Source organism: Biomphalaria glabrata, chromosome 1, assembly GCF_947242115.1.
Source record: "Biomphalaria glabrata chromosome 1, xgBioGlab47.1, whole genome shotgun sequence".
In the NCBI taxonomy this organism is placed as follows: domain Eukaryota; kingdom Metazoa; phylum Mollusca; class Gastropoda; family Planorbidae; genus Biomphalaria; species Biomphalaria glabrata.
The window spans coordinates 3,948,453-3,960,886 of record NC_074711.1 but is presented as its reverse complement, the minus strand read 5'-3'; positions in this window follow the sequence as shown (position 1 = coordinate 3,960,886).

Below are 12,434 nucleotides of genomic sequence, written 5' to 3'. Positions count from 1 at the left end.
AGTAAAGTTTACATTCTCGTAAAAGGAATATATCTTCGTCTATGCAGTTAGATCTATATCTTGTAAGCAAAGAAACAAATGCGCGTTGAAAGTAAATTTACATGCTTGACTAACCACGGCAGTCTGTATTTTCTCGCCAGACCACTCAACACACAACAAACACTATCGCTTGGTTGTCTTGTCATGACCGACTACACGTAGTCTCGACTAGCCTTACACTGACCAGTTTGTTAGAATCAGTCAGACACACGATCTATTGACTTTTTAGGACAGGGAGGGGATTAGATGAAAATGTTACTTTTTTCTCGAATTGGTTATCCTAAAGCTTTTAGATCTCTCTCTCTATATATAACTACCATAGCTCTGGACTACGCTGTCACTAAGCCTAACAGCCAAACAGCTACTGTAAGAAGGAAGCGATACGATTGATTCCGATTGGTTAAATCTAGTTTCTCTTTCAGTATTGTTGAGGGAAGTGACGTTTGACTGAGCTAAAAGCAAATTTTTTTTTTGAGAAATCAAAAATTTACAGACTAATTTATTAAATATAAATGTTTGTAAGCATTTAAATAAAAAAATGGTAAAATGTTTACTAGTACAACTTTTTACGCAGAATTCAAATATGTCAATAATTCAAGTTTGAAAAACCATCGGAGTTTCCCTTTATGAGACGTTCTAACAAAAAGGCCAGCTCGCTTAGAAACTAAACCCTAGGTTTAGAAAAAAACAAGGTTACAAAAGACAGTTTGTGTGGTAACACAAACTCAAAATCGGCCCCCGAAGTGGTCCACCCAGGCAGGTTTAAATATTTTCAGAAAGAACATCCGAATGAAATTATATCAAAGACAAATGAGAGATAAGAATTGAGAAAGAAGGTTAACAGATCTTGTGTAGTGCTCCAACGGTCCCGCAGATCAAAGGATAGGTGAAAGTGAATGTAAAGTTAGATGTGAACCTGGCCTAACTAGTTCCCCTTTCAGACCTTATGGTCTATAGGGCAGATGATGTAAAGTTCATCTGTTTTTGTGGTCTACGGTTAACATGTGTCATGTAACTTTTCCCCAACTAATTAGAGCTGAGTGGACTCAGAGTCGCCCAAAGATTCCAAAAGTGAAAATCCCAGTCTTCACCAGGATTCGAACCCAAGACCCACGGTTCGAAAGCCAAGCGTTTTACCGCTCAGCCACCGCGACTCCCCTGGCCTAACTGATGTCTTACAATTGATCTAATTGTTTTGAAAAGGCTCAACCTCTTACTTTATTTTTTTTTCATTGCATGAAGAGTTTATTTCAATTAACAGTACAAAACAACCTCTTACTTTTTTTTTTTTTTTTTTTTTTTTTTTTTTTTTTAAAAAAGGAAACCTCAGAATTTGCGCTATTCAGTTTTAGCTTTTATCATCATAGGAATCCTTGGGCTTTATGCCTCTTTTCTTTGCCTCTTTTTTGGGCTTTATATGCCTCTTTTATGGGCCATCTTGCCTCTTTTGTGGGCTTTTTTTTTTTTTTTTTTTTTTAATATGTTTTTATTTGTAAGTTACCATAATTCACAAGTATTAAATCATAAACAATTGAAAAGTGATTAACCTAAAAATATAATAACAGTAATAGAAATATTATTTAATATCAAAGACATACTACCTAACCAATGAACCCCCTACTTACAACATTTGTCAGATTTGAATATATTTTTAATAAAAAAAAAAAAAAAAAAAAAAAAAAAAAAAAAAAGTTTATAAGATTACTATTCGTTTTAATCTAGGTCTAACTTGTAATGCATACTAATTAGCTTTTTTCTCTTTAAAAAAATGCTTGCATAACTGATTTTAAAAATTAGATTTTTCGCTTTCAGAAAAAAAAGTAGCCGTTGCATCAGAACTTTGAATGGTCTAAAATATTGTGATGTCGGATTTTCAATATCTTTTCTAGTTTACGAGATCTAAACGGGACGGACGGACAGACGGACAGACATTTCGCACAAAACTAATAGCGTCTTTTCTCCTTTCGGGGGCTGCTAAAAATCGTAGTGACCATAAAAAACTAACGTCACAGATCACAACTTTTATTTTTACATTAAACCTGGCAGTGTTGTTCAGGTACACCCAAATCAATATTTATTTCACACTAAACCCTTGTGTGAAGGATACCTGGGATCCCTGGGGAACTTTCGGAACAACTGATCTAGATTCGCGAACTACTTTTCTTTAAAAAAAAAAAAAATTTCATTCATCCTTGTACTGGTGAAAGGGGAGGTCAACTCGTCCCCCCCTCTCCCCCACTGTTTTGTTCTCAGTATCGTAAGACTTTCGACAACGAAATTAGTTGTTTTTTTTTTTTTAGACTTTTTAAAACGTATTAGTTTGATTATGTATTGTATACATTTTAACATCTATATCTTTTTTTTTTTTTGAGTTAAAAAGAAATAATAATTAAAACAAAATTAAAAATTGTAAACTTCTTTGATGTACACACACATAGTGTTGAAAATGAAACCAGTAATAATTTTTTTTTAATGTAACTGTTTCAGAACTACTAATTCGCGTTTAACATACGTTAAGTATGTGGCGAACGGCTTTTTAAAGTCACACTTAATAATTCGATTATAAATCCTATTCCTTAAAGTACCATTAATTACATTAAATCATCACCTTGCAGCGCTTTTTTTTTTGATCCTTCGCTGAAATCAAAATCAGATTTTTTCATGTCGACTCTTGACGTGTTGTCGTTCCGCATGATTTTCGCTGATTTTGTTATTCCAGCATACAGCATTATCTTATCTTATATAATACAGACGTTACTTCAAAAAAAGAAGATGATTACGTGGCTTGACTTTCCCTTCTGTTCGAGTCGATGTCTTGGTAAGAAATGTCTGAAACGAAACGAACACCGAAGGTCATAGGGACCTGAAGGCAAAGTTCCCGTTTATAAAGAAGGCAAGAAATATATATTTAAAAAAAAAACACAGTAGAGGTGTGATGTTAGATATGTTGATCAGCCTTCTGTAGTACCTTCATAAAACCAAACATCTGAATGCAGATCGTAATTTTTAATTTTCAATGAGTGTCCTCACCCTTGAGGTTCGTCTCCAATGATAATATGTAAGTATAGTTCGACTAAGAACTGGTAAAGGTACCTTTGCTTATCATACAGCTTTTCCTACTATTAGTTTTCCAATCGATGGACTACGCCAGTGGCGTAGCTAGGGTGGGGGGAGGGGGTGGGCCCAAAGTTGAGAATCCCCCCCCCCGAGCCGCCCCCACTTGAGGGGGGCCCTCAAATGAGTGTCCTAGATTTGTTTTTACATTAAATATTACTCCATCATCTCATGTCACGATGTCGAATGTCAAAATGCAGGGGCCCCTAAAGAGGTCAAGCCCCTCCCCAGGCCCCCAAAACCCTAGCTACGTCACTGGACCACGCATCGAAAATGCTTAAAAATGTATGTCCTCAAGTACACATGTGTAAGAACCAAATGTGAAGAAATCGTTACAAAAGGTTTATGCCCCTATAAAATGAAAAAAATTTAAGAAGCAGGTAAGACAGCGGTTCTCAACCTTTTAAGTTCGGCGACCCTTTTTACAATCCCCCATTCTGCCGCGATCCTCCCCCCCCGTTCCCCACACACAGCAATAGAAGAATAGACAATAACAATCCATATTTTCGATGGTCTTAGGCGACCCCTGGTAAATCGTCAAAGGACCCCCAAGGGGGTCGCGACCTAGAGGTTGAGAACCCCTGAGGTAAGAGATGCCTTGTTTTTGACAGTGTTCATTGATGCTTCGAGCCCACAATAAATGAAATTGTTTCCCTTGATGATGCTCCCGTTTGCGGGAAAACTTTTTAAAAAATTAAGCAATAAAGCCGATTAAGAATTTACCCAAATTTCGGACTATGGAAAGACTATGTGGTTGGCTCTTAAAGCCGTGAGTTGAGAGACAATTTAAATTATATCCTGCTTCAAAATCATATTTCTATTCCCAAGAGAAGTGTCCCTCCATAATCATTGAAACCCACGTTCTGTTTTGTGGCTGCATTTTTTTACACAACATTGCGGCAATATTCCATGCAGAATTTCTGTTTATCGAGCATGTCCGTGCTCTTGAAATATCTTCTGCCAATGACCAGCAGGTTCTGAATTGTCTAGTAGAGTTGTGCATCGCACTTGGAACTCTAAGGCCAGTAAGAGCGAACAAGAGCTCTCTTCCACAGGCCTGAAGTGGGCACCCTGTCTGACGGGGGGTGGGGGGTGAGACTTGGGGTTAAACTCAGAGATTGATTTTGCGTTCACTTCCGGTGGACACGGACACTCGGGACTAGCGGACTAGAGACGCGGCCGCACCACCGGGACCCCCGTCATGTTCCTTTAATCTACCAGGCTAACCATGCGGGACACGCCATTTATGTAACGGCCCCTTGAGGGACGGCGCCTGGACGTTGACAGATCGCCGCGGAAGTTCGTTTACATCCCCGCAAAGTGCAATAAGTATACTCTCGCACCCTCTTAGGCACTCCGGCGGGAGCCTTGTTGTGCTACCCTTTGGCCTTGTCGCAACCTCTCGCGGCCGTTTCCACCCGGGCGCCACGATGAGGCAGGTCAGCTTGCTCGGGGATGAATAGGTTCAGAAATATAAGAAGCTTAAAAAAATAGGATCCTCCCCAAAGAAAGTACGCATGAAGCTTCCTATTTTGTTTCATGGGTGGGATGGTTAGAGGAAAAGATGTAGCAGACGTTTATGAATATTGTGCTGAGTATCTCCGAGAGCGGCCTACTACACAGGTTAACGTTTTCAGATGGACTGAATTGATAGACGTTCTAGCTTAAAAAAAAAGTTTTAGAAAGCCATGCAAATTATTATTTTTTTTCCCCCTTTTAGACCTTGTGGTCTATAGGGTAGAGGATGTAAAGGTCATCTGTTTCTGTGTTTTACGGGGGTGTCATGTGGCAAGCATAACGACTAACCCCCTTTAAATTTCCCCAACTAATGTCAGGTACCCGGAATTAAAATTCCCAGTCTTCACCGGGATTCGAACCCGGATTCCCAAGGCTCGGACGTCAAGCGCTTTACTGCTCGGCCACATCGCCTCCATGAAAATTCTTACTTGCGTACATTGTGTCCTTACCTGCATACATTGTGTCCTTACCTGCGTACATTGTGTCCTTACCTGCGTACATTGTGTCCTTACCTGCGTACATTGTGTCCTGACCTGCGTACATTGTGTCCTTATCTGCGTACATTGTGTCCATACCTGCGTACATTGTGTCCTGACCTGCGTACATTGTGTCCTGACCTGCGTACATTGTGTCCTTATCTGCGTACATTGTGTCCATACCTGCGTACATTGTGTCCTTACCTGCGTACATTTTGTCCTTACCTGCGTACATTTTGTCCTTACCTGTGTACATTGTGTCCTTACCTGCGTACATTGTGTTCTTAGCTGCTTACATTGTGTCCTTATCTGCTTACATTGTGTCCTTACCTGCGTACATTGTGTCCCTACCTGCGTACATTCTGTCCTTACCTGCGTACATTCTGTCCTTACCTGTGTACATTCTGTCCTTACCTGCGTACATTGTGTCCTTACCTGTGTACATTGTGTCCTTACCTGTGTACACTGTGTTCTAGTGTCAAAACGTTGAAGATGTTAAAAGCAAGAAAAAAAAATCTGTGTCAAACCTGCTCTTTTCAGGTCCCATCATCCTCACGTGTCCCTCTTTCGCTCCTCCATGATCTGGTCACCTGACTAGCATCGCCACTAGGTATGGCATCAGTAGTATTGGGTCGTTTTACTGCGCATCCTCGCAATAGAGTAATTTAATTCGCGTATATGAAAGTCGAAAAAAAAAAGTTTCACTAACCACTTCGCTCGTGATCGTTGCTTAAATTTTCATTACGACCTTTAGGGCAAGCAAAATATAAAAATGCTTTCCAAAATATAAAGCTTATATTGAGGAGTCAAGATGATGGTCTTCCGGTAGGTCGAATACGATATCTGTTATTCACTGCACTTTGATGATGGAGCCCAGGGACGGTAGAAAAATATCTTTGTTGTAAACCTACCCCCCCCCACCCCCGCTTTTTACTAACCATTTTTTCCACGTGCAAACTAGTGTGAATTTTTTTTTTGTGCTGGAATGCTTTAAATGACCTTTGAAGTGTGTTAGTGTGTTAAGGGAAATTACTTTTTGGACTTTCTCGATTGAGGATTGTTTTCTTTTTGTGTTTTGTGGATCAATGGATGTGAATTCGCTGTGAATTTGATTTGGAGTATTGTAAAAGTATTTCTTTTGCCGTGATTATTGAATCATTACAAGCGGATTGTGCTTCGGCGAGAAGTCTGCACTCTGAGTGATACCTGCGTCAGGGAGAATCGGTGAGTTCTTTTATTTATTTATTGTTTCAACCTACGTCATAACAACATCAATTCTCGTAGGTTTACTTTATTTATGTAGCCCAATGACTAGAAGAAAAACAGGTCGATGTTTGAAATATTTTATTTCGTAGAGGTAGTTGGGTGTTGAGTCCCCCCCCCCCCTTTTTCCAATATCATGCTATGGCATGTTGCGCCACGCACAGGAATCGGGTCATCAACTGGCCTTCCATGAGTTATAGTGACATATTCCTTTTTGATGTATAATTGTAACTCTTTTATTTCGAAGTCACTCCAAGCTACCTAAAACATCGAACTAAAATCTGTATTGTTTTTGTTTTTTAGTTTTGTGATGAATCTATCCTGGCTTCCTGCTTTCCTCTAATATACATGACAATACCTCTTTTGTGTATTTTGTTTAACTTTTTCGAGTCTTTATCATGTCTAATTTATTGATGTTGAAAAGGTACGTATAATTTGCTTATATTTTCCCCAATCCTGAGGCCACTCTTTGTCAACAGTTCTTCCTTACGACAGATATCGCACCATCATCTAAGTACGGGAAAACCCCATTTTTCTTTAAAACAAAGATTTCTAGCACTGATAAGTGCGCCGTCATTTCATATCTGATTATGATTTTAACCGCACGGAGTCTGCGTGAGATTCCAGAAAATCCCAGTGCTAGACTCGGGCTGGCCAGGGATGCTAGACTCGCGCTGGCCAGGTGATACCAGTCTTGCCACCGGAAGAAAAGGTGGTCGGCGAGGGTGTGGTCCCAGCTAACGAGGCACTGGCGAGAAACTCAGAGCATAGAAATACACACGTGTGCAATTATCATTTTCACAACGTGCCGAATTAATCCATCAACACGTAAAGCACGCTCGTAGGGCATGATGGGAGTGAAAAACATTTTGAAAATATTTGTAAAAATTTAGCTATATTTTTGACATCAACTAGTTTTTCACCAAACCAAAAAAAAATTTTGTAAAATTTTTATTACTACTGAGATTTCATGTATATCTTTTTGATCCGGCTAATCAGGTTAAATCTGGATACGATCATTTGGACCCAATGATCAGCTTAAACGAATATTTTCTAAGTTGCAAGAATATTTCGGTACTTTAGAATCCGGTCCAATTAAGCAGAGGTCCGATTAACCGGAATCGAATGACGCAACTAGTAAAAACAAAACACGGATTTTTGAAAGAATAGCAAAATGTAAACAGACTACTTTGACGTCTCTCTCTCGTAATCGACCACCGGCGGACATGCTTGCCCTGAAGGTGGCTAAATATGTAGGTCACAGCAGGGGCTGCGTATCCACGGGAAATACTGCATTCCTCATTAATCTTCGGACTGGAAGACAAGCCTTATTATTATTACTATTATTATATATTATTAAATAATATAATAATATTATAATATATATAAATATATATGTTAAGCAACTGCTAGGAGAAATTTGTACAAATACTCCTTCTTCCCTAGTGCTATTAGAGCATGGAATGGGTTGCCTGAGCCAGCCAGGAAAACCAGTGACTTGGCAGAATTTAAGTCATTGGTTAACATGCATGACTAGATGCATGACTCGTAGGACGTAATCATCTTCTTTTTTGAAGTAACGTCTGTATTATATAAGATAGGATTTTAAGTATTTTATTAATAATATAATTTTCTCGGAATAATATTTCTATTCGCCAGTAATTTAAATAATTGAGTCTAGTTCTTTAAAGTGCGGAGTATGTTTACTTACGATTGTCTAAGTATGCATGCTTTCTACAACTTCATTGTACTAGGTAAATGGTGATAACAAAAGATGTTTCATTTTGTGCTGTATGAAAGTCGAAAGAAATAGGTCTATTACGTAATCAAGCCAAATACGCCGACTAAGAAGGAATCACTTGACTAGATATTGATACGAAGGAATCACTTGACTAGATATTGATAAGAAGGAATCACTTGACTAGATATTGATAAGAAGGAATCACTTGACTAGATATTGATAAGCAGGAATCACTTGACTAGATATTGATAAGCAGGAATCACTTGGCTAGATATTGATAAGAAGGAATCACTTGACTAGATATTGATAAGAAGGAATCACTTGACTAGATATTGATAAGCAGGAATCACTTGACTAGATATTGATAAGAAGGAATCACTTGACTAGATATTGATAAGAAGGAATCACTTGACTAGATATTGATAAGCAGGAATCACTTGACTAGATATTGATAAAGCTGACAACACGTTAGGTTTGCGATGATCTTGGAAAACACAAGAAGTTAATTTATCATGTTAAACAAGGCTTCAGTGCAATTCATGTTTGGTCTGAAATATTGACACATATTTCGCCATTGAAAGAAAAATGCTTATATAGGTAAAAGTTAGGTTTACAGCCTATTTATTTTTTTCATTATACATTTTGAAAGCCTCGTTTTAACGTTCACTTTGTCTCGTTTTGTATTTTTCTGTCCTCCTTGCTGAGATTTTATCTCTTTTATTGTCCTCCTATGGCTTTGAACTTATCTGGTAAGCCTCAGTGGGGTCTCTGTCACAACTTAAGATAATTTCTGAGAACAAAGTAAAAGTTCGAAATGAAAAAAACGCGAACTAATAGAATATGTCAGCTTTGCTTGATCGGCACATTTTTTAAAAATTATCCTTTCATTATTACTATAGAAGTTAACTGATAAGAACATTATTATATACATATTTTCGGCATGTGTATTTAGAAGAAAATAACAAAAATATTTTAAAACATGAACAGCATTGAAGAGTTTATGAATTACTTTGATTTTTTTAGCTGTTGCGTGTAGACAGTTTTTACCCATTCACTGCTTCGGCGTCTTTAATTTAATATTTCAGTCTACCTAGATCAGGGGTTCTCAACCTGTGGATCGCGATCCTTTGGGGGGTCGATTGACGATTTGCCAGGGGTCGTCTACGACGATCCAAAATATGGATTGTTATTGACTACTCTTCTATTGTTGTATGTGTGTGTGCGGGGAGGGGGTCGCGTTAGAGTGGGGGATTGTAAAAAGGGGTCGCTGAGCATAAAAGGTTGAGAACCGCTGACCTAGATGAAACTAAAGAGTTTTATATTTACTAATGTATATTACCATTTTAAAAGGAGATTTATAGATTTAAAAAGAAATTGATTATTTAACATTGCACTTAGCATAAGGTATACAAACATGGATCTAAAAAGGTATTTTTAGTGTTAAGAAATCATGTTTTTTAATTGTGTGTTTTTTACACTCATTTATATTTAATGTTTAAATAAAACATTTTTTTATTTACTTTGCCTGACGCATAACTAGTCATTCTATAGAATTCCCATGCGAAGAATCATTTCCGACTTTGCCTAAAAATGCCCGGGAGACGCGGTGGCGGAGAGGTAAAGAGTTTGGCTTTTGAAACGAAGGTCCCGGGTTCGATTCCTGTTGAAGACTGGTGTTTTTTTCATTTCGGGATCTTTGGGCGCCTCTAAAGCAACCCAGCTCTAATAAGCACCTGGCATTAGTCGGGGAAATCTGAAGGCAGTTGATCGTTGTGCTGGCCACATGACACCCACGTTAACTGTGTCTTACAGAAACATCTGCCCCATAGATCTCAAGGTTAACGTGGTCACGTGAGACTCTTTGTTTTTCATCTGAATGGAAGAACATGTCTATCATTACGAATTTATATATATATATATATTAATTTTATCAAGTGGACACTTAAATCTAGGGTTTAAACCCAACCTGCGGACAAATATGCAGGTTGCAAAACTTGTGAAACACTGCACTCATCCTTAATCTTCAGAATCAAAGACATTGACATTATATATTATGGTACCATGTCTGTATATCCATCCCTGGCCCTCAAAAATGCACCTCAGATCTATGCACACACACACACCTCCGATACATACACACCACTGATCTGCTCACCTCATTTAATGTCCTCGGGCTAAGCAACGCCTTATGACGTCATCTCACGGCTGTGAGCGTTTCCTGTGTGTTCCTTGGCCAGACTTTTTTTTTTGTTGTGTGTGTTCGTTGGGTTCAAATCAAAAACATTTGTAACCAACTTTGTTGAACAGATGGAACCACCAATCGTATTACTTTCAAAGCCCCAATTCAGCTCTCCTGTCGACGTGAGAATGTCCAATGTTTCAGATGAAACAATAGTTTGTGCCTGTTTGGCTTTTGTTATTTTTTTTTTTATTTTGAGAGATCTGACTATTACATTATGAACTTGTCATATTGACACAATACTTTTGGGCCTGATTGTCACGATTTGTTACTTGATGTAACGACGGGATGGTGTTGACCAGATAATACGTTTCTGATGTTATAATTTTACATACTATACTCGTATGGGTAATATCAGAATCCTCAAACAGTGTCGTGATGCTGATAGATACTACTTCAAAGTATAAACCAGAATCCTCAAACAATGTCGATACTACTTCAAAGTATAAACTCAGAACTGAAATCTTCGTTAAATATATACCAAGTGTTTATTCTGTTCTATTCATCTGAACACTTACTAAGGTTGTGACAGAGCGTCGCATGAGGTTTGCGGGACAAGTTCTACGCCAAAATGAATTACGCACACCAAGAGTTGCGATAACATGGAAGCCGATACGAGGAAAGCGCAAACAGGGACGTCCTCGTATTACTTGGCGCCACACCTTCATGGATGACCTCAGAACAGTGGACACCAGGGGGGGAAGAAGCTTTAGACATTGCTAATGACAGATCTTTATGGAGACAGCTTGCCGCCCAATGCGCCGAACGGCGCAGGAGGACATAAGTGTAAGTCCAAGTAAGTCTATTCATCTATTCTAGTCGCTGATCTCTCTCGTTACTGAATACCGGTATGCAAGTCTTTAAATGCTGCCTCTTGCCCCGTTCTTGAATCAGCCAAAATTTTTAAAGCTTACGGAAAATAAACTTGCCATTACTTGTCAACAGCATACAACCTTGACATTGCGCTGTAAATATTCAATCTAAAAAAAAAAAAAACTTATTGCAATATCTGCTTTAAGCTATGTGACAATACCATAATGTACTCTACCTGGCCTAAGCCTACAGATGTCCTTACAATCTTCAGGTCACTGAATTCTAAAAAAAAAGTTAATTGTGCAATGACCCTTCAGTAAATTTTTAATTTGATTTTAAATTCTCCAGTCTCAGGACAACATGACACTTTGTTTGTCTAATTGTCCAGACACAAATGGTTAGCTAGTCTATAGTCCTGCTCCCTGATGCTCTCTCAGTCTCTCCCTGATGTTCTCTCAGTCTCTCCATGAAGCTCTCTCAGTCTCTCTGTCTCTCTCAGTCTCTCAGTCTCTCTTAATCTCTCCATGAAGATCTCTCACTCTCTCAATCTCTCCATGAAGCTCTCTCAGTCTCTCTCAGTCTCTCCATAAAGCTCTCTCAGTCTCTCCATGAAGCTCTCTCAGTCTCTCTGTCTCTCCATGAAGCTCTCTCAGTCTCTCCATTAAGCTCTCTCAGTCTCTCCATTAAGCTCTCTCAGTCTCTCTCAGTCTCTCTCAGTCTCTCCCTGAAGCTCTCCCAGTCTCTCTCAGTCTCTCTCAGTCTCTCAATCTCTCCCAGTCTCTCCATGAAGCTCTCTCAGTCTCTCTCAGTCTCTCTCAGTCTCTCCCAGTCTCTCCATGAAGCTCTCTCAGTCTCTCTCAGTCTCTCCCTGAAGCTCTCTCAGTCTCTCAGTCTCTCTCAGTCTCTCCCTGAAGCTCTCTCAGTCTCTCTCAGTCTCTCCCTGAAGCTCTCTCAGTCTCTCAGTCTCTCTCAGTCTCTCCCTGAAGCTCTCTCAGTCTCTCTCAGTCTCTCTCAGTCTCTCAGTCTCTCCCAGTCTCTCCATGAAGCTCTCTCAGTCTCTCTCTGAAGCTCTCCCTGAAGCTCTCTCAGTCTCTCAGTCTCTCCCAGTCTCTCCATGAAGCTCTCTCAGTCTCTCTCAGTCTCTCTCAGTCTCTCAGTCTCTCCCAGTCTCTCCCTGAAGCTCTCTCAGTCTCTCTCAGTCTCTCTCAGTCTCTCAGTCTCTCTCAGTCTC